Below are 22324 nucleotides of genomic sequence, written 5' to 3'. Positions count from 1 at the left end.
GCAGTAAACAGGTCAGTGGCATACAGACTGGGTACCTGTGTGCTCTGTGCCTTTGTGACCCTCAGAAGTGAGATATCAGCTAAAATCACCAATGCCTGTGGAAAATAGTGCCACTGCTCAGTGCTGTTGCCTATATTCATGCCCATGGAAACTAGAGGCCTAAATTTTGTTTTAATCAAACAATTTCCTGCTCATTTCCACAGCCCTCACCTGTGGCGGCACATACTCACCATGCCTGTGGCTGGAAAGCAATGCTGTGCAGAGCCTGTCTTATTTAAATGCTCTCCGTTGTGACTGTAAATACGATTATACATCTCTCTGTTTTATCTGTAGCTGCTGCCATTAGAGGCTTGAGGGGTCTCCCCTCCACACTTGTGGAATGCATGACACTGAGGAGGAGGAGGAGGAGAAAGAAGAGGACTCGGAAGGACATGTTCACCAAGATTCTGCAAGCCAGTGCTGCATCCGACTGTGAACAGAGGGCCTGGAGAGTGAATATAGCAGACAGCCTGGAGAAGGAAAGCACGGATAGGAGAAAGGCCCAAGAGTCCCAGTGGGAAAAGCAGAGGGAGATGCACCAGGACATAATGGGGCTTCTCAGGCAGCAAACACAAATACTGCAGGCTGTTGTTGACTTACAGGTCCAAGAGCCATGTGCTTGCCTCCCTTTGCAATCAATGGAGAACTCCATTTCACACACACACACACACACACACATTCCACATGGCATCATAAGCCACATCCCACCCAGGCCACCCTGGGGGATAGCAAAGAAAACCACAGCTTCACATACACTGACCTGTGAGAGCCATGGTTGCTGTATGTTTGACAGAAAGGGACTGAAATGGCACGATTCTCCATTCTATTTTTAAGGTTCTGTCCTGTAACTTTTTAAGTTTGCACTGTATTGTTTATTTTTAATTGCACATAATTATTTTGCACTGTTTTTGGTATGCAATAAGTTGTTGTAGTTGTTTGGAAATAAATTCATCTTTATTGCTTGATAACAAGTAGTGCAGAATACCTAGCACTCCTCAAAAGCACACATTACTTGTAATACAGGGATCGGCAACCTTTGGCATGCGGCTTTCCAGGGTAAGCCCCCTGGCAGACCGGGCCAGTTTGTTTACCTGCTGCGTCTGCAGGTTCAGCCAATCGTGGCTCCCACTGGCTGTGGTTTGCCGCTCCAGGCCAATGGGGGCTGCGGGAAGCAGCAGCCAGCACCAAAGGTTGCCGATCCCTGTTGTAGTATAACAAGACCACAGTGTCTCGATTCAGGGCAAGTTCAGCTGCATTTCATGATAACAGTGCAGGGCTGTGCAAGCTCCATGCATCTGTCAGAGATGGCAGACAGCAAAAGGTGCTGCATAGGTTTATCGCATTTTTTTTTTAAAGTGTGAAAAATATGGGTTAAGAATGGCATTATGGGACAGAGAAAGTTTTATGTTGGGAAACTTGGCCCTTTGCTCCTAGATCCTCCTTCCCTCCTCGGCACCCCCCCCGCACCCCTACATGATTTGTGTGTCCTTCAAAATGCAGTGCGAAAATTCCCCAAAAGGCATTGCGTCAGAGAGTGGAATATGGCGCACTGGGATACCTACCCATCATGCACCACACTTCGTGTCAACACAAGCAATCCTAGTGAGTATCTGTGATAACTGAAGAGGGGGAAGGGGTAGCTCCCTTATGGACACCCGGCCAGCCAGTTAGCTGTAAAATCCCTCTTGGTGTCTGTTCTCTGCTTGCTTTGCCTGTAAATGGTTAACAAGCCCACAGGTAAAAGAAAAGGAGTGAGCACCTGACCAAAAGAGCCAATGGGAAGGTAAAACTTTTTAAAATTGAGAAAGAAACTTTCCCTTTGTCTGTTGTTCTCTAGGCTGGAGGGATGGAGCAGCAATGCTATAAGCAGGAATGCTGTGTAAGGCTTGAACCAGGTATGAAAATTCATCAGATCATACCTAGAATTACTTATTTGAAACCCCCCCCCCCCCCAAATATGTAAGTAAATTAGGAATGTTTAGCTAGATGCGATCAAGTTTCTTTCTTTATTTGGCTTGTGGATCTCCTCTGTGCTAACCCCAGATGCTTTTGTTTGTTTGTGACCTTTAAGCTGAACCCACAAGAAAGCTATTCTGGGTGCTCAATTTTTGGAATCTAGCAAAAGCTTAAGTTCCAGGTATATTTTCTTTCTTTTTGTTTTTAATAAAATTCACCTTTTTTAACAGGATTGGATTTTGGGTGTCCTAAGAGGTTTGTGCTTGTTGTTGGAGTAGCTGGTAGCAACAGCTAATTTTCTTTGTTTTCTTTCTCAGCTCTTCCCCAGAAAGGCGGGTGAAAGGGCTTGAGGGTACCCCACAGGAAGGAATTCCCAAGTGCTCCTTCCTGGATCCAAAGGGTTTTTTGTTGTTGTTGTTGGTGTTGGTTTTTTTGCATTTTGAGTGGTGGCAGCACTTACCAAGCCAAGGTCAAAGAAAAGCTGTAACCTTGGGAGTTTAATACAAGCCTGGAGTGGCAAGTATTAATTTTTAAAATCCTTGCGGACCCCCACCTTTCTATATTGAAATCAGTTCTTCGAATGATTGCTTATATCTATTCCAAATAGGTGTGCACGCGCCGCATGCAGTCGGTGGAAAGTATTTCCCTTAGCAGCTCCCGTTGGGTTGGCTGTGGAGCCCCCTGGAATGGCACCTTCATGGCACTGAATATATGCCCCTGCCCACCTGGCCTCTCCTCAGCTCCTTCTTACCACCAGTGACAGTCGTCGGAACTGCGGTTGCTTGTGAAATACCAAGTGCTTCCCTTAGCATATCTTCTAGTTTGTAGTTGTAGTTTCCAGTTCACAGTTAGTTATAGGTTATCTAGTTGATAGAGAAGGTTTGGGATTAGGGTTTTCCCAATCCCTGACCCCTCCCTTGGGTTCTGGGGCATGCCTTAGTCTCAAGGATTTAAGCCCTGCAGAACCTGCAGCAAGCCTATGCCAACAGGCAACCCCCACAATTCGTGCTTGAAGTGTCTGGGGAAAGTACACCAGAGAGGTGCAAAATTTGCAGAGTTTTCCATCCCAGGATGAAGAAAGAAGACAATTTCCATCTCAAACAACTCTTGATGGGCTCCGCTCTTCACCCCCAGCCTGCTGCGGACCATCAGGACCTGGCACTGAGCATGCAGAGTGCCCCGGCCTCCATACACGACACGGTGTCAAGGAAGGACTCTGATCTAAGAGACTCTTGGCACCGGCACTCCCCAGCACTGCAGGCTGCAGAGACAACCTGGCACCGCTCCCACTCCCCAGTGCTGCACAAGTGGAATAGGAAGACTGATAGGGGTTGTTCCCCTGTTCGAAGACAGCAGTGCAGGCAGGTGCAACAACTGTGTGTCCTACACAGGAGCACTCGGCACCGAGAGCGCAGGAGTCGGTGCTGTCAACTTCAGTTCTCCTGAGGGAACCATCAAGTCCAGCGCCCAGTGACTCTCCAGACTGGTAGTGCCAGTGGAGGAGTTAGAGCTGCCCTCCACCCCAGTCACTTTTGAAGCTGCTAGGGATCTGATTGCCATGATGGCACTTCAGCCGCTGGCAGTCAAAGACAAGTCTCCAGTGCTGCAATGACCAGCACTGTCTAGAGGCAAGCTGGCCATGATGCAGCGGTTGCCCTCTGCAGTTTGCCACTGCTCCCCGCTGCACCACTCCCGATTGCCATCATCAAGGCACCGCTCACTGGGACAGGTTCCAGCCGGGGTTCCCCAGCACCACTGGGGCGACGATCTTCTTCCCCAACAGTGAGGGTGGAGCGGCTCCAGTCCCCAGCACCGATGGAGCGGCACCAGTCACCCACATGATCAATTTAGCATTGTGAACTCGGTGCCAGTCCTCGGCACCAGACACATGGCATCGGTCCCCAGCACACTACCCATTGGCACCGCCGTGGTCATCATGGTCGAGGTCAGTCTCATTGGACTCTGATGGGATTCCTTTTACTCCCATTGCAGCCGGCACAGATCTGACAGGTGCCAAAGTTAGGCAGGAGTGGTACCCTGGCACCCCCTGTGGCAGCCACCTGCACAGTATCCCTTTTGGATCCCCTGGGCTTTCCCACAGGCTCAGGGGTCCTTTTCCAGGCCTCCACCGAGATGGCATCAGCACAAGGCCCACCACCGAGCCAGGACACAGCCACCGGGACAACGGTCAGTGCAGAGGCCCCCGGCACTGAGCAGGAGGAGGTCATATTGCTAGCGGGTTAGGAGAACCCCATGTTACCTCTGGCCTCGTTTTCCTCATCCCTTGGAGGTGCATCTACCTCGGGTCTGCCCCCGATAGACCACAGAGCACACCAGGACCTACTGTGGAGTATCGCCCACAACATGGGGTTGCAGGCAGAGGAAGTAATGGAACCTGATGACCCCATGTTGGACATCTTGGCACCAGAGGGGCATCCAGGGTAGCTCTGCCCTTGATAAAAACAATTCAGAACAACATTAAGACTCTGTGGCTGACCCCAGCATTGATCCCGCCTACTGCTAAAGGTGTGGGACGTAAGTACTTCGTGCCCTAAAGGGTACGAGTACTTATTCTTGCACCCGCAGCAATGCTCCCTTGTAGTGGCCACCGTTAATAAGAAGGAGAGACAGGCAGCAGGGACCAACTTTCAAGTTGAAAGAATCAAAGTGAATGGACCATTTCGGCAGAAAGGTGTACTCACCGGGAGGCCTGAAGCTGAGGATAGCCAACCAACAAGCTATCCTCAGTAGATACAACTTCAGCTTGTGGGCTTCATGTTGAAGTTTAAGGAGCTGATTCCACCAGACTCCAGAGCTGAGTTTGCGACTATAATTGATGAAGAAAAGGCCGTGGCATGGACCTTTTTGCAGGCCTCACTAGATGCTGTGGATTCTGCCGCCTGCACCCTTTCCTCCGGAATAGCCATGAGACGGGGCTCATGTTTGCAAGCGTCAGGTTGCCCCCTGAAGTGCTGCACACCCTGCAGAACCTACTGTTTGATGTGGCAGGGTTTTTTCAGAGCAGATGGACTCCAGACTGCACAGCCCAAAGGACTCCCGGGTAACTATGAAATCATTGGTTATGCACACCCCAGCAACCCAATGCAGGCCTTTTAAGCTGTAACCCCAGCAGCAATGCCCCTATCCTCCTCACCTGAGGCAGGACTTTTACAGTTGCAGGGACAGGAATAGCAGGCACAAGCCTTCCCATCCCCCACCCAGGCAGAGCCAGGGCCCGACCAAGCCATCATCGGACTCAAAGCAAGCCTTTTGAAGGTGCACCCGAGGATGGCGCACCTGCCTCAGCACTGGATCCTTCCCCCTGTTTCATGAACCGTCTATCCCACTTCTGCTGTGCTGGGTCTCAAATAACATTGGACCGCGTGGTTCTTTGCATGGTAGAAGTGGAATAGTCTCTCCAATTCTGCTCCTCCCCTCCCTCTCACCCCTCTTCTCCGTCCCTCTTCAGGGACCCTTCTCATAAGCAACTCCTTTTCCAGAAGGTGCAGGCGCTCCTCTCCATAGGAGCGGTGGAGGAGGTTCCTCAGGGGCAGTGGATTTTATTCCCGACACTTTCTAATCCCCAAAAACAAGGGGGGTCCCAGACCCATTCTAGACCTGTGAGGATTCAACAGATTCATGTTGAAGTTCTCCATGGTCTCTTTAAGTACAATTATCACCTTTCTGGCTCCGGAAGACTGGTACTCCACCCTCAACATGAAAAACACATACTTTCACATAGCCATTTGGCCTGCAGACAGACGATTCCTAAGGTTTGTGGTCAACCACAAACATTATCTGTTAACGGTCCTCCCCTTCAGCCTGTTGACAGCCCCCGAGTGTTCACCAAGTGCATGTCAGTAGTAGGAGCCTTCCTCCGAAGGAGGCAAGTGCAGGTATATCCCTACCTCGATGACTGAGGGAGCAGGTGAAGTCTCAGGTCTGATTCGTCAGAGCCATGTACGAGACACTGGGTCTCCTCATCAACGTGAACAAGTCAACCTTGTCACCATCCCAAAGAATAGAGATAATCAGGACAGTATTGGACTCAGTACAGGCAAGAGCGTTTCTGCCACTGGCCTGATTCCAGGCAATGACAGACATTATTCAAGGCCTCAGAAGGTACCCGACCACTACAGCAAGGGGATGCTTGAGTCTCCTCAGCCACATGGCAGCCTGCACTTACGTGGTCTGGCATGCCAGACTGAGGCTCAGACCCCTCCAAGCGTAGCTTGCTTCAGCTTATCATCCAGAGAGCAACAGCCTGGACTCAGTGGTCACTGTGGCTCCACAGGTGCTTGAGTCCCTCCAATGGTGGCTCGACCCTCAAGCAGTGTGAGAGGGAGTCCTCTTCAACGGCCTCCAGACCTCCTTATCCCAGAGCTGATGCATCAGTTACCAGGGACGAGGAGCACACTTGGGAGACCTCCAAACGCAGGGCCTGGGGTCACAGGATGAACTCTCACTCCATATCAATATCAAGGAGCTGAGGGCAGTGTGACTAGAATGTCCAGAGCCCGCTTTAGCTGATTCCCCAGATTCAGGCCCCACACCTTAGGCACATTTTTTAAATTTTTTAAATTTTTTTTACTCACCCGGTCCACTCTAGGTCTTCGGTGGCATTTCAGTGGTGGGGGGTCCTTTGGTGCCGTGGAGGACCTGGAGCAGATCCCCCATTGCCAAAGTGCTGCCGAAGCCCTGGACTGTCGCCAGGTATTCAAATCGGGCCCACAGTTCATAAAGCTGGCCCTGAGAATTTCAAACCTTTCAGGCCCGACTATAAAGACAGTGTGTGGCAGTTATGACAGACAACGCCACTGCCATGTTTTACATCAACAAGCAGGGAGAAGCCCATTCCTCTCCCCTCTGTCAGGAAGCCCTCCAGCTGTGGGAGTTTTGTATAGCCTGCTCCATTCACCTGGAGGCATCCTATCTTCCAGAACGCACTAGTCAACCACCTCAGCAGATCTTTCCAGAATGACGAGTGGTCCATCCGACCAGATGTCATACACTCCATCTTCCAAAGGTGAGGTTGTCTCCAGGTCTACCTGTTCGACACCCAGAGCAACAGAAAGTGTCCAATGTTCTGCTCCTTCCTGAAACACAGCCTGGGCTTGATCACGAACATGTTCCTGCTACCCTGGGGAGGCCTGTTGTATGCCTTTCCCCTGACTACCCTTTTACACAAGGTCCTACTCAAGGTCTGCAGAGACAGGGAGGAGTTAATACTGGTAGTACCAAAGTGGCCTCACCAACATTGGTACACCAAGCTCCTGGATGCCCTGCTCATTTTGCCACTCCTTCCTGACCTGATCACTCACAACCACTCAGGTCTTCATCAACCCAACCTCCAGTCCTTCCAACTTATGGCCTGGAAGCTTCATGGCTAAACCCCATGGAGCTCCTGTGCTTGGAACTGGTAAGAGAAGTCCTACTCGCAGGAGAAAACCTTCCACTAGGGCCACATACCTAGCAAAATGGAAAAGGTTGGCATTCTGGTGTGCTCAGCATTGCACACCTCTACTCCAGGTGCCTATACCAATCATCGTGGAGTACCTGCTGCACCTGAAACAGCCCAGTCTCGCACTATCCATCAATGTGCACCTTGCAGCCATTTCGACCTTCTACCCTGGAGTGGCCAGACATTCAATCTTTGCCAACCCTATGGTTGCCCATTTCCTCAAGGGCCTGGAGTGCTTATACCCACTAATTAGATAACCGCTCCCTGTGTGGGACTTCAACTTGGTCATCTTCATGGATCCCCCTTTTAAACCACTGGTGACTTGCTCCCTTCTCTACCTGTCGTGGAAGGTAGCCTTTCTGGTAACCATTACCTCAGCAAGGAGGGTGTCAGAGTTAAAGGCCCTCACTTTCAACCCCCTCCCCCCACAGTTTTCTATAAGGACAAACCTCACATTAATATCCTAAAACAGAGGCTCCACTTTCTGGATGTTCGGCAGGCAGTAACCTTTTATACTGAGTGCACAAAGCCATTTAGGAAGTTGAACCAGCTGTTTGTGAAGGTTGTGGACCAGATGAAAGGGCTCCTAATCTCATCTCAGAGGATCTCGTCATGGATTAAGTCTTGCATCCGGACGTACTACGAGCTAGCCAAGGTTCCATCCCCAGCCCTTATGGCTTCTTTGGCAGCGTTCCTGGCCCAGGTTCCAATAGAGGAGATCTAGAGGGCAGCAACATGGTCCTTGGCGCACATGTTCACCTCTCATATGCCATCCAGCACGCTAGTGATAATGCAGCATTTAGCAGAGCGGTGGTCCAGTCAGCGATTCCATTACTCCAACCTCACCGCCTAGGTAGGGCTTGGGAGTCACCTAACTGGAATCGATAAGAGCAATCACTCGAAGAAGCAAATTGGTTACTCACCTTCTAGTAACTGTTTTTCTTTGAGATGTATTGCTCATATCCATTCCAATACCCACCCTCTTACCCCTCTGTTGGAGTAGCCAGCAAGAAGGAATTGAGGAGGGGCTGGGTTGGCAGGGGCATATATTCAATGCCATGAAGGAGCCACTCCGGGGGCTCCACAGATGACCCAACAGGAGCTGCTAATGGAAAAACTTTCTGACAACTGCACGTGGTGCATGCACACCTAATTGGAATGGACATGAGCAACACACCTCGAAGAATAACAGTTATGAGGTGAGTAACTGTTTTTTCTGTTTAGTCAGAGACTATGCTAGTCTTTTAGCCATTATTTTTCAGTATATCACAGATTAGCAACAGATTTTCATTTCCAAAATAGGAATTGTTGCTTTATTTTCAGCGTGTGGAGATCTGTTTAATATTTTCTTTTATATATCTAGGCTTCTCTTTATCTTGATATGCTAGTATCTGGAGATGTGAATAAACTTTTAGTGGACATTGCCCTAACATAAGTCTCTTTTGTTCTGAATTTTTCAGATTGAGCCTTTTCTATTCGCATGTGAAATGGGTCACTGAAAGACACAACTTCATAGATAATTATGATAGTTAATGTTAACATAAATTTTGGAATTAATGTTAAATCTCATGCTTCATGATTGTGATGGGGTGTACTCCTCACACAGCCCTCAACAAATTGAATTAGACCAGGTGGGCTCAATCAGCCAATTAAGCTGCAAAAGGGGGAGATTTAGGCTGTGTGGAGGGCACTAATTAGAAGGAAGCTCATCTGTGACGGCACAGGCAGGGCTTCTATAAAGCCAGGAGGCCAGAAACAGTGGTGGGTGGCTGGAGGAAGCCTCCAGTCTTCCTTCCTAAGATAAGGGGGGAATAGGAATCCAGGAGGTTTAGCTAATAGACCTTGGAGAGGGTCCTGACTGGGAAGGCTGATGAATGAGAATCTTAACGAAGCACAGTAGGAAGTACTCCAGGGAAGAGAACAGTGACATTGGTGAATACCAGACTTTAACTGCTCCCTGTGGGGCCCTGGACTGGAACTGAGAGTAGAGGGTGGGCTAGGGTTGCCAGGTGTCTGGTTTTCAACTGAAACACCCAGTCGAAAAGGGACCCTGGTGGCTCTGGTCAGCAGTGCTGACCAGGCCGTTAAAAGTCTGGTTGGCAGCACAGCAGGGTAGGCAGGCTCTCTGCTTCCAGGAAGGGGCCGGCATGTCCCTCCAGCTCCTATGTGAAGGGGCGGCCATGGGGGCTCCACGCATTGCTCCTACCCCAAGCACCGGCTCTGCAACTCCCATGCTGGGGGGCAGCGCACAGAGCCCCTGGCAACACCTCCGCCTAGGATCTGGAGGGACAAGTCACCACTTTCCAGGAGTCACCTGAGCTAAGTGCCACCTGAAGCTCACATCCCCTCCCACACTCCAACCTCCTGCCTCAGTCCAGAGCCCCCTCCCACACTCTGAACCTCTTGGCCCCAGCTGGAGCTCCTCCTGCACCCCAGACCCACCTCAACTTGATCCCTCACCCCATTTTATGCCCCAACCCCCTGCCCCAGCCGAGTCAAAATGAGCAAGTGAGTGAGGGTGAGGGAGAGCGAGGGACAGAGGGAGAGGGGATGGAGGGCCGGGGCGGGGCCTAGGAGAAGTGGGAAGGCTGGGGCGGGGCCTCAGGACAGGCGCAAGGCAGGAACAGGCAAGGGTGTTCAGTTTTCTGCTATTAGAAAGTAGTTTGGGCCTGGGTTCCCCTACCAACCACTGCAGAGTGGTATTGGTACAGGCAGGGCTGGCTCCAGGCACCAGCAAAGGATGCAGGTGCTTAGGGCAGCCAATGGAAAGCGGCAGCACATCTGGGTCTTTGGTGGCAATTCAGTGATGGGTTCCTCACTCCCTCTTGGAGGGAAGGACCCACCGCTGAATTGCCGCTGAAGAATGAAATGGTGCAGTAGAGCTGCTGCCGAAGTGCCACTGATCGCGGGTTTATCTTTTTTTTTTTTTTTTTTTTTTCCGTTTGCTGTTGGTCAGCCCAAAAAAGCTGAGCCGACTAGGTAGAGCAGTGAATTGGGAAGACTGCTGAATCTTTGTGGGAGTGACATAGTCAGGCAGGAGGGCAGGAGGACTGCCTGATATGCTTGTGCGGAGAACTTTGAAAGATCTGCTCTCCCCGAAGGGGAAATTACAGTTACCTGCTGGTGAGTCAAGTCACAAGGTAACAGTGCTGAGACTTGGTGAGTGAGGCCTGGTACACTATGCGTGAAACCGAATTTAGCAGCGTTAAACTGATTTACCCTGCACCGTCCCACACACAAGGCCCTTTATATCGATATAAAGGGCTCTTTAAACCGATTCTTACTCCACCCCGACGAGACGATAGCGCTGAAATCAGATTGCCATGTCAGATAGGGTTAGTGTGGCGCAAATCGATGTATTGTTCCGGCGCGGTATCCATAGTGCCCACTGTGACCACTCTGGAAGCACTCTGAACTCCGATGCACTACCAGGTAGACAGGAAAAGCCCTGGAACTTTTGAATTTCATTTGCTGTTTGCCCAGCGTGGAGCTCTGATTCAGCATGGTGGCCATGCAGTCCAAATCCAAAAGAGCTCCAGATGACCATGCGGGAGATACTGGATCTGATCGCTGTATGGGGAAACAAATCTGTTCTATCACAGCTCCGTTACAGAGACGAAATGCCAAAGCATTTGAAAAAATCTCCAGGCTATGATACAGAGTCCACAGCACAGTGCAGTGTGACAAGGCGTAACAGAAAGCCAAAAATCAAGATGGACGCTCATGGAGGGGGGGGACGGGGTACTGAGGACTCCAGCTATCCCACAGTCCCTGCAGTCTCCGAAAAGCATTTGCATTCTTGGCTGAGCTCCCAAAGCCTGTAGGGTCAAACACATTGTCCGGGGTGGTTCAGGGTCTATCTCGTCAATTTACACCCCCACTCATGAAAGAAAAGGGAAAAAAATCATTTCTTGATTTTTTTCAGTGTCACCCTATGTCTACTGCATGCTGCTGGTAGACGCGGTGCTGTGGCACCGAACAGCAGCATCCTCTCCTCTCCCTTCCCTGGTGGTAGATGGTACAGTGCAGAATGACTGATAGCTGTTCTCAACATCAACCTGTAAGTGCTCCTGGCTGGTCTCAGGTGAGGTCGGCCGGGGGCACCTGGGTAAAAATAGGAATGACTCCCAATCATTCCTGGCAGATACTGCAGAACAGCTGGTAACCGTCTTCATCATAGCAACTGGGGGCTGAGCTCCATCAGCCCCACTCCCTCCTTTCATGTCTAAAGAAAAGATTCTGTACTGCCTGGACTATCATAGCAGCAGGATGCTGGGCTGCTCTCCCTGCCACCGTTTAATGTCCTGCCTGGACTATCATAGCAGCTGGAGGCTGCCTCCCCCTCACTTTATCTCACTAACAAGTCAGTGTTTCTTATTCCTGCATTCTTTATTACTTCATTACACAAATGGGAGGACACTGCAACAGTAGCCCAAGAGGGTTGGGGGAGGAGGAAAGCAATGGGTGGGGTTATTGCTGGGGCATCCCCTAGAACAGGGCCGGTTTTAGGAAGTGCGGGGCCCAATTCGAACATTTTCGGCGGGGCCCTGGCAGTGATGACTTAAAAAAAAAAGTGGAAAAAAACCTTTCATTTCTTTGATGTATTATTTACTTTCCATAACTATATGAATAATAAAATTATATATTATATACATTGCATCATATATGCTGTTGATTGGCTATTAATGACCGCCATTTCACATGTGTGGGTCCCCGCCACTCCCTGGGGGTGTGCACGTGTTGGTCCCAGCTGCTTCCTGCCCCCCTCATTGAAGGAGGTGTGCAGGTTTAATGCCCTGGAACTGCAGGGCAGCAGTGGACATGGGGCTGGCTGGAGGCAGGGCAGGGGCTGGCTGGAGGTAGGGTCTGGCTGCAGGCAGGGCAAGGGGTGTGGGGCGGGCTGGCTTCAGGCAGGGCTGCAGGGGGGTGCAGCAGGGGTTGGCAGGGCTGGAGACAGAGGAGTGCGGGACTAGCTGGCTTCAGGCAGTCGGGTGCAGCAGGGGTTGACTGGAGACTGGGCAGAGGGTGCGGGGTGGGCAGGGTGTGCAGGGCTGGTGCAGGCAGCAGTGGGGGGGGGGCTGGTTGTGCTTGGCAGGGTGCAGGGGTGTGTGGCAGATTGGCTAGAGACAGGAAAGGGTTGGCAGGGGCTAGCTGTGGGCACTGGTGCAGAGCTGTGGGGGCGGGTGTGGATGTGGGCAGGTCGGGGGTGCAGCAGAGGCATCTGAACCCAGTCCTTTACGTAGCCCCAAACACCTTCTACGCCCCGGATCTTTTAAATACCTCGAGAGCACTGGGAATGCATGGGGAGCGCGGTTGTGAGGACACCTGCACCAACTCAGTGTGTGCTGGCAAGTACCTTCATTGACTTGGCCTCATTTCTCCTTCTGTGAAATGGGATTGATGATATACTTGTACTAAGTACTAACTAGGGATGTCATGGACAGGCACAAGCCTAGATGGGCAAAAAGAGTTAGACAGGATAAAAGGTTGTTACATATTCTAAGAGACGTTATCCATTGTTGAAGGAACGTTTGCTGCAGGGCAACCTCACATCATACAAGAAAAAGCATCAAAAAGACAATGAGCACGGGGAATAGCACTAACTATTTCCCTTAATAGGCATCTCCCCTGCCTTTGCTGGCTGGGTTTTTTTCTGCAAACCTGGCTACCCTGTGTAGGTGTCACACAGGGAATCTGCCTTCAGGCTAACTTTCTGCTGGAGCCCTGGCCCTTAAATAGCCCCGGAGCACCTCATGCCCCAGGGCTCTGGGGCTATTTAAAGGCCCTGAGCTCCAGCTGGGGTCGGGGGCTTGCCAGCACTTGGCCAGAGCTTCAGCAGGGAGCGGAAGGCTTGCAAAGCCCCGCGACCCCTCTCTCCCGGCGGAGCGCGGCAAAGCCCACCAGTCCTGCTTCCCAGCCGGAGTCCCGGCTGGAGAGAGCAAGCAAACCTGCCATCCACCGCTCTCCCAGCAGAGCCCCGGCCGGAGCGTGGCAAAGCCCCGCTGCCCGGCTCTCTCCGACTGGACCCCGCCGTAGAGCGGCAAAGCCCCACCGCCTCGCTCTCCAGCTGGACCCTGGCCGAGCGCGCAAGCCCGAACCCCGAGCAGACTGCAAGCCGGAGAACCCGGTGTAAGTGATAAAAAAAAAAATATAAAGAGTGCCTAAGGCGCGGGCCCTCTTAAGGCGCGGGGCCCGATTCCGGAATGGTGGAATCGCCTAAAAAGCCGGCCCTGCCCTAGAATGGCATACAGCTCATCATTGCTGCAGGGATCTGACACAGAGTGGCTGTGCTCTCCGGTTCTCTGGTAACTCTTGCTCATATTAGGCAGGCTGACTACATATTTTTAGATAAAACATAAAGTAGAATGACTCCCTATCTCATTCCCATTTTCCGTCTTTGCACTCCCGGAATCGACTCAAGCGAAGGCAGCCAGAAGACCCACCATGACACGCAGCAGACAGTACAGAACGACTGATAACCATCATACTCATCGCATTACAACTGGCACTCGCAGACGGTTACAGAACAACTGATAACCATCATCTGCTACTTGCAAAGGCAAATGATAAATGGCTGATGTAAGTAGCAGAATGCAGTACCGACTCTTCAGCGCATCAGACAACAATATGAGTGAACAGTGACAAAGGCAAATGGTCTCCATGGTTGCCATGCTATGGCGTCTGCCAGGGCAATCCAGGGAAAAAGGGCACGAAATGATTGTCTGCCATTGCTTTCCCGGAGGAAGGAATGAGTGACGACATTTACCCAGGATCACCTGCGACATTCTTTTTGCACCATCATGCATTGGGATCTCAACCTAGAATTCCAATGGGTGGGGGAGACTGCGGGAACTATGGGATAGCTATGGGATAGCTAGCCACAGTGCAACGCTCCAGAAATCAACACTAGCCTCGCTACATGGACACACACAGCCGAATTATTGTGCTTAGTGTGGCTGCGTGCACTCGACTTTATACAATCTGTTTTACAAAACCAGTTTATGTAAAATCGGAATAATCCCGTAGTGTAGACATACCCCGACAGGAGAGCTGCACAGTGGAAGAGAAGCTGAATTGGATGGAGTTAATCCCCAGAATTGCCAGAAGGTGGCATCACCCAGCAGTGAGTAGAATACTGCAGTATGAGGATTTAAACCAACCTCTAAGTAAAGGATTTAGGGGAAGATCTAATAAGGGGGCAGATTATCCCACAGCAGCCTAATGTAGGGTTTCTTGCATCTTCCTCTGTGACTGACCAAACACTATTAAAGAAAGGATGCATTTTATTTATATATTTGGTTATAATCCCCATGCCTTTCACAGATACAGAATTTGCCTCTGAATCTAACCTTTGCTGCCTGATCTCCACAATCTATACTTAGTTGTTTGGTTGGTTTTAATTATATTTCTAGCCCTAATGGTTGTGAAGACAATCTTTAAAATGTGAAACAAGTGAAAACCAATCCAGTGCCAAGGAATAATGGGAGGTCAGATACAGAACATTAGTTGGAAAAGTCTTTTGCGCTGTATGTTGTGTTTTGAGTGGGTTTGGGGGGGACTTTTGGTTTGGTTTTTTTTATAGGGAAGACTATTACATTTTTCAAGGAGGCTGGCAGGTTTGTTTTTGTGTAGTAGGCATTGATAATATCTGTTAACCAAGGGCATAATTGTCCCACACTGATTTTTCAGCAGCCCAGTGAATGCTGTCTGACTGGTGGTCTAATCCTTCTCAAAGCTTCTGGTAATTCTATGGCTGTTATCCAATTACTGCTGTTAAATTTGGGTTGTAAATATAATAATGTATGGAGATATAGGCATCTCCTAGAACTGGAAGGGACCTTGAAAGGTCATTGAGTCCAGCCCCCTGCCTTCACTAGTAGGACCAAGTACTGAGTTTTGCCCTAGATCCCTAAGTGACCCCCTCAAGGACTGAGCTCACAATGCTGGGTTTAGCAGGCCAATGCTCAAACCACTGAGCTATCCCTTCCCCCTGCTGAACAAGAAAACCCAGCAAATTCTTTTTTTTTTTTGTCTCTGTGTGTGTATGTATATAAATGCTGGTAAACCCACACAGCAATAAAGGTTGCACCTAATTAAGATAACTATTTTGAAAATAAGTGTGTGTAAACCTACCACAGGCAGCCTGGAGGAAAGCGTAATATATGTGTAATTTTAAGATAGCTAGTGACTTCATAGAATGGGCTGTGGTAGATTACTGAGGAAATTGGGAGGTGGACTCCGTTTGCTAAAGCAGTTGACAGCTTGAAAAGGAGTAAAGGTAGAAAGGCAGAAAAGACATCATAATCAGTGGGTTGTCAATTATACTTATGCAAATCTGAGATTTCTTTATGTATTGTGTCAACCACTGAAAAAAATCATTTGGCAGCAGCGATATCAAGAATAGAATGGAATGTAAATACACCGTGCCACGTGCTACTACAGAAGCAATGCATTCCCATGCACCAAGTTTCTGTGGGAGTATTTTGGGTGTCCACGCTTTCCTTTTGATGTCAGGGATTTTGTCATGTGGCAGAACTTTATCTGTGAATTTGCAAATGATGAATGTAGAGATATGTTTGTAGGAGATTATAATTTAGAGAGACACTCCCTCATAAGGAACGGTATTATGAACATAGGAATTTGGAAGTGTGTCCTGGAGGCGGGGGTTGGGAACACCACATGGTTGTGCACAGCAGCTCGCTACAGAAGCTCTCCAGTTTATTTTATTAAAGTTTTATTCCTTTCTTATTCCTTGGTTTGCTGTTTAATGCTATTTACCGCAGGGTGAGGGGACTCCCCTGGCATGGCCCTGCAGCTCCTAGACAGCAGAGTGGGAGGCCGTGCCACACGTTGCCTGCACCCAAAGACCCTGTCCCCACAGATCCCATTGGCTGTGGTTCCCAAACAATGGGAGCTGTGGCAGCTGGCGCTTGTGCCTCTTCGCCATGTAGGAGATGCAGGGATGTGGAGCCGGATAGGGAGCGCCTGCCAGCTCCGCCAACCCTTCCCACCCCAGCATCAGTGGGGGGTCCCGGGCAGTGTGCTGCAGCCCAGCTCTCTCTCCCCCAAGCACCAGTGGGGTCCCGGGCCACCTCCTCTGACACCCACAGTGTCCCTGGACCACCCCCCTCCACCCCCCCGAGCACCTGCAGTCCCCTGCCCAAGTTTTAGTCACAGGTATTTTTAGTAAAAGTCATGGACAGATCACAGGTCATAAATTTTTGTTTACTGCCCATGACCTGACCATGACTTTCATTAAAAATACCTATGACTAAAACGTAGCCTTACTGACAACTACTCTCTGGGAATGATTTTTCCAGCCAATTATGCACCCACCTTATAGTAGCTCCGTCTAGGTTGTATGTCCCTAGTTTGTTTCTGAGAAGTTCATGTGAGACCGTATCAAAAGCCTTCCTAAACTCAAGATATACCACTCCCCTCTAGCCACAAGGCTTGTTACGCTTACAAAGAATGCTACAGTAGAATCTCAGAGTTACAGACACTTTGGGAATGGCGGTTGTTCGTAACTCTGAACAAGACATTACGGACTTCAGCCACAGAGGGTTGAGTCTGCAGCCATAACGGGGTGTGTTAAGGCTCTGGGAAGGGATGGGGCTTCTGGCCCCTGGGACACCAGAGCTCTGGGCAGGGGTGGCTCCAGGCACCAGCACGCCAAGCGCGTGCTTGGGGCGGCAAGCCACAGGGGGTGCTCTGCCGATCGCCGCAAGGGCAGCAGGCAGGCTGCCTTCGGCGGCATGCCTGCGGAGGGTCCGTTGGTCCCATAGCTTCAGCAGACCTTCCGCAGGCTGCCGCCGAATTCGCGGGTTGGGGACTTCCCGCAGGCAAGCCACCAAAGGCAACCTGCCTGCCGTGCTTGGGGCGGCAAAATGCCTAGAGCCACCCCTAGTTCTGAGTGGGGGGTTCAGGACTTCTGCCCTGTGGAAGCACAAGGATTCAGGGCTTTATATCTGGGGGGACACTGGGGCTTGGGGCTTCAGCCCTACGGCTCTGCTCCCAATTTCAGTCTCGTGGGGGACGCTGGGGCTCTGGGCTTTAGCTACAGGGGGAGCCCTGGGGCTGAAACCGGTGCTTCTTTCATAACTAAAGCCCTGAGCCCACGGGGCTGAAGCTGGGAATGGAGCTGTGGGGCTGAAGCCCTGAGCCACAGCACTCACCCTGGATCTAAAGCCCTGAGCCCTGGTACACTCATGAGGCAGAAGTCTTGTGGGCCCCCACACTGTGGCTGAAGCTCTGAGCCCAAGAGCTAAAGCCACGAGGCAACACACTATTAGCTGGGGGCGGGTTATCTCCACTGCTGCCTGATTGATTACTTCCAGTTCCATGTGGTGTCCGGATGACCAGTAAGTCTGTAACTCTGGTGTTCGTATCTTTGAGGTTCTACTGTATCAGGTTGGTTTGACCAGTTGTGTGTGTGTGTGTGTGTGTGTGTTTTGCTACAAATCCATGCTGGCTGCTAATTATCACCTTATTATCTTCTAGGTGTTTGCAAATTAATTGCTTAATTTTTTATTCCATTAGCTTTCCAGGTACAGAAGTTAAGCTGACTGGTCTGTAATTCCCCAGGTTGTCCTTATTTCCCTTTTTATAGATGAGCACTGTATTTGCCCTTTTCCAGTCCTCTGGAATCTCTCCCTATGCACATATCTCCCTATGCTCATTTAATACCCCATTTGGAAGATAGAGATTCTTACGCTTACCCTTCTGCATAGCTTCAGCACCAGAAGTGTACCACAAAACCATACATATAATTTATGAACATATTCATGTTGTTGGTACCTCATTGGATGACATCATCCTCTGAGTTTCAACGAAAGAGGAGCCTGACCAGACTTCGGGAAGTCCTGGATGCAACTAGAGCTGCAAATTCAAACTAAAGAGGGAAGTATGTGATTCAGAGGTTACAAAACTGACTTTTGTTGGGGACTTCTTTTCCAGCGAACGTGCAAAACCCAATAAGAGAGAGATTTTAGCCATTGAAATGATGTCACAAGCCCAGTCAATGAAAGATGTCCAACAGTTCCTGGGAATGGTTAATTATCTTGGAAAATTCATACCTAATCTGTCTACTAAAACAGCATCTTTGAGAACTCCTAGAGAATAAAAATGAATGGTACTGGGGTGCAGTACAGGAGGACCCATGAGGAGATATAAAAAGCTACTCATACAAGAACCAGTGTTGAAGTTCTGTGCACCAGGAAGGCCTATTAAAATTTCAGTAGATGCTTCACAGTCTGGGCTAGTTGCAGTGATTTTATGGAAGCATGAAGATTGTTGGCAACCACTGGCATATACATCCCAATCACTGACTGAGGCACAGATTGACAAGGAGCTTTTAGGAATATTGTTTGCCTGTGAGAGATTCAATCAGTATATTTCTGGCCAGAGAGTGGAAGTGAAAATGGACCAAAAAGCCCCTGTGAGGGTTATTTAGCAAACCACTAAATGACTGTATCTTAAGGATTTAATGAATGATTATAATGCTGCAAAAGTATGATTTGGTTGTGACCTATATGCCCAGAAAATTCATGTTCACTGCAGATGCACATGCTTTCTCATCTGGTGCCTGGAGCTGGCCCTGGATGCAAGCCTATGTAGATTTGAATATAAAGTCAATTCCCATAGCTAACAGGAAACTGTAACAAACAAGAGAGGAAATGGAGAAAGATGAATTGTTAGGAATCCTTAAAGAAGTGATTGTTAAGGGCTGGCCTGAAGAAATAAGCAGTTGCTGTCCAAGTAAAAGACTATTGGAACTGCAGACATGACCTTACTGTAATAGATGGGGTGATTTTCAAGAGTAGTACAGTTGTAATTCCAATGAGCCTCAATAAAGAAATGCTATGGAAGATCCATGAGGGTCATTTTAGGCATTATGCAGTGCGAACAGTGAGTGTGAGAGGTACTGTATTGGCCACGGATCAATCATGACATTACTAATGTGGTAAGAAACTGCCTTTCATGCTTGAAATACAAGCAATGCCAGCAGGCAGAGCCACTGAGACCTCATCCATGAATTTTGCCTGAAGCTGGGAAAGGGTGGCAAGGGATGGATCACTTGATGATTACCTGTTTAGTTTATTCCGTCTGAAGCACCTAGCATTGGCCACCGTCAGAAGACAGACTACTGGGCTAGATGGACCATTGGTCAGACCCAGTATGGCCATCTTATGTTCTTATCCAGTTCCACAAAGGGCTTAAGAGAAGGTAGGCAAAGACTTATTTACCTAGCAGTCAAAGGATTATTCAGTAGTCACTGTGACATTCTATACTTAGGGGAGCACCCGGTAACCCCCATATTCCTCATTTATATATATAATTGCGATCTTGCATATAAAACATGTCATGTAAGGTATCAGGGGAAAGGTTATGATCTTGTGAAAGTCACTATTCTATCTAAATATGTAAATCATTAATGCATATGAAATGATAAGTATTATGTTCTATGGTTTCACTAAAATATGTTGTGGGTTTGGGAAGTGCCCAGATACCAGCTCTTCAGAAACAATGACAAGGGAAGAGGTAACCAGTACCCAGAAAGGTGCTGAACAGACATCACCAGTCATTGTCCACCAGAGGAATTACAATTCAATGACTCACTCACTCACAGGAGACACACCGGGGTATTGTTTCACCTTGTGACTCAGTAATTGCCCACCAGACATGCCTGGACTTGTGTTCTCCAAGCACATGGTCTAAGGGTATAAAATACAACATGGGGGCCCCATGCTTGGCCTTTCTCCTTCCCCCACCTAAGCTCCAAGCAACAAAGACACTGAGAAGACTGAAAACTCCAACAGAGAAGACTGGCCCTGGTTTCAGGGGGGAGATCTGAGTATTATGAACTGCAATATCCATAGGGGTGAGAAAAACTGCTTAATCTAGATGTTGTCTAGTCTAATAGGGTTGAGAGTGTAGACTGCATGCTTATATTTTATTTTATTTTGTATCCACTCTGACTTTTTACCTATCATTTATAATCACTTAAAATCTATCTTTTGTAATCAATAAATTTGTTTAACTGTTTATCTTTACCAGTGAGGTTGCCTGACATGTTGGTAAGAATCTTTGCTCAGGTTTGCAAAGGCTAGTATATATCCACTTTCCATTGATGAAGTGGTGAACCAATTAATAAACTTGCACTGCTCAAGATGAGCATTTCAAAATGGTATATTCCTAAGGTACGAGGGTGAGAATTGGGGGGATTTGGCTAGTGCCTTTCTCTGTGTGATTCCTGAGTAGCTCTGGGAGCATTCATGCATCTAACTGGGTGTGGGGCTCCACAATCTGTTGTACTGAGTGATAACAACACCTGGACGGGTTTGCTGCTTGTCACTAGCAAAGCATTGCAAGAGACAGCCCAAGCTGGAGAGTTAAGGGGGCACAGTGTTCCCACAGTCCCAGGCTGCACCCCAGTGATCCTGTCACAGTCAAAGATTATTATTCTCTGTATCCAGAAATATGCACACTACACAGTACTAATAGTGAGTCAGTGATTGCCGGCATAAAGGAAATCTTCTCCAGAAATGGAATTCCATATGAAGTCTTTAGCGATAATGGGCCACAATTTTCCAGTGCAGATTTTAGGCAATTTGCCATCGAATGGGATTTTCATCACAAAACATCAAGTCCAAATTACCCCCAATGAAATGGACTTGTGGAAAGGCCTATACAGACAGTAAAGAACCTTATGAAAAAGACTTTTGACAGTGGGGGTGATTCATATACAGCATTATTGGTAGGGTTGCCAGGCGTCCAGTTTTCAACTGGAATGCCCAGTTGAAAAGGGACCCTGGAAGCTTTGGTTGGCACCACTGACCGGGCCATTAAAAGTCCGGTCGGTGGCGCAGCAGGGGCCCGGGACTAAGGCAGGCTCCCTACCTGCCCTGACTCTGCACAGCTCCCGGAAGCAGCCACCAGGTCCCTGCGGCCCCTAGACATTAGGGTGGGCAGGGACTGGGAGGCTCCATGTGCTGCCCCCGGTCCTGAGTGCTGGAACTGCTAGCAATGGGAGCTGCAGGGGGGCAATGTCTATGGGTGAGAAGGCAGGACGTACAACACAGAGTCACCTAGCCACCCATGTGCCTAGAGGCCGCAGGGACCTGGTGGCCACTTCCTCGGAGTCACGGTAAGCGCTGCCGGGACCCCACACACCCTCCTACACACCAACCACATGTCCCAGCCTAAAGGACCCTCCTGCACCCCAAACCCCTCATCCCCAGCCCCATTCCAGAGCCTATACCCCAGACAGAGCCCTCACTCCCTGCACTCGGAACCCCTAGCCCGGATCCCCCTCCTGCACCCAAACCCCTCATTCCCAGCCTCGCCCCAGAGCCTGCACCCCAGCCCAGAGCCAATACCCCCTTCTGCACCTCAATCCCTTGCCCCAGCCTGGTGAAAGGGAGGGAGGGTGCAGAAGCATGACTGATGGAAGGAGTGGTGGCAGGACTACAGAGAAGGGGTGGGACATGGGTGGGGTCTTCAAGAAGGGGCAGGGCAGTGGTGTTCAGGTTTGCGTGATTAGAAAGTTGACAACCTAGGGTATGTCTACACTATGGGATTATTCCGATTTTACAGAAACTGGTTTTGTAAAACAGATTGTATAAAGTCAAGTGCACATGGCCACACTAAGCACATTAATTCAACGATGTGCGTCCATGGTCTGAGGCTAGCGTCGATTTCTGGAGTGTTGCACTGCGGGTAGCTATTCTATAGCTATCCCATAGTTCCTGCAGTCTCCTCCGTCCCTTGGAATTCTGGGTTGAGATCTCAGTGCCTGATGGGGCAAAAATCGTTGTCGTGGGTGGTTCTGGGTAAATGTCGTCACTCATTCCTTCCTCCGGGAAAGCA

The sequence above is a fragment of the Chelonoidis abingdonii genome, chromosome 2 (assembly GCF_003597395.2).
Source record: "Chelonoidis abingdonii isolate Lonesome George chromosome 2, CheloAbing_2.0, whole genome shotgun sequence".
Lineage (NCBI taxonomy): Eukaryota > Metazoa > Chordata > Testudines > Testudinidae > Chelonoidis > Chelonoidis abingdonii.
This window is presented reverse-complemented; position numbering follows the sequence as displayed.